Raw genomic sequence first — 1,219 nt, 5'->3', positions numbered from 1 at the left:
GCTGGTGGGTTTGAACCACCAGCCTTCTGGTTAGCAGTCAAGTGTTTTAGGCACTGTGCTAACAGAGCTCCTTGTGTAGTGTACACAATGTCTTAATTCAGATTACATATTTAATTTAAAAATGCATTGAGTATTCCTTTGACCAGTATTTACAAAATATATGGAATTTCACTACAGTTTAAGAAGTTAAATTATGTTTAGTTCATTTAAAAAATAATTATTTTTCACATCTGTATTTTCCATTATCCCAACCAATTTAAACTGATATATATTTGAAAGCTATAGTATTACTTGATATTATTCTCAATTTTTCTTCCTTACTGTACCATGGGAAAGAGCCATACAAAAATAATTATGAGTTGGTGCTCACTTTGACAACACATATACTAAAAATAGAATGATACTGGGAAGATTAGCATGGCCCCTGTGAAAGGATAACATGCAAATTTTTGAAGCACTCCATATTTTTTTTCACCTCACAATAAAAACAAAGACAAACACAAATATTTAGCAAATACTAAAACAATAGCAACAAAGAAAATGATAACATGATTCATAAATATAGTGAGCTCAGCACAGAAAATTGTATGCAGCAAAGAAACCAGGGACACCACGAAAAAGCACATAACAAAATTACAGCAACCAATTTATACTTCTCAATAATTACACTGAATGTTAATGGATTAAAAACACCATTTCAAGAGACGGAGAGTTGCAGATTGGATAAGAAAACAAAACCCATCAATATGCTGTCTACAAGAGACAACTTTGACAAAAAGACAAAAAGTAGACTAAAAATCAAAGGTTAGAAAAAGATATATTAAGCAAATGGCAACTGAAAAAGAGGAGGAGTGGAAATATTAATTTCTGATAAAATTGACTTTAAGACAAAAACCACCATGAAAGACAAGGGAGGATATTATATAATGATTAAAGGATCAATTGGACAAGAAGATATAACAAAAATAAATATCTATGAACTCAATGAAAGGGCTCCGAAATACATAAATCATACTTTAATAGAATTGAAAAGGCAAATAAATGACTCCACAGTCATAGTAGCAGATTTTAATATACTACTGTCAATGAAAGATAAAACAACTGGAAAGAAAATCAACAAAGAAAAAAGAGCTAAAAAATACAATCCACCAACTTGACCTTATGAACATCTACAGAACACTTCCCCCAACAACAGCACAATATACGTTATTTTCCAGAG

General features: G+C 31.0%; 1 non-coding gene across 1 annotated transcript; it reads left to right on the top strand.

Annotated features, from left to right (window-relative positions):
- The first annotated feature begins 362 nt into the window (after positions 1-362).
- On the top strand, positions 363-469 carry LOC122149783. Its single transcript, XR_006163326.1, has one exon. It is a non-coding gene; the product is annotated as a U6 spliceosomal RNA (small nuclear RNA).
- The last annotated feature ends 750 nt before the right edge of the window (positions 470-1,219 follow it).

Source organism: Orycteropus afer, unplaced genomic scaffold (assembly GCF_000298275.1).
Source record: "Orycteropus afer afer isolate SDZICR_OR568_19922 unplaced genomic scaffold, OryAfe1.0 scaffold00004, whole genome shotgun sequence".
In the NCBI taxonomy this organism is placed as follows: Eukaryota; Metazoa; Chordata; class Mammalia; order Tubulidentata; family Orycteropodidae; genus Orycteropus; species Orycteropus afer.
The sequence above is the reverse complement of the archived record's forward strand: the minus strand, read 5'-3'. Positions and strand labels throughout refer to the sequence as shown.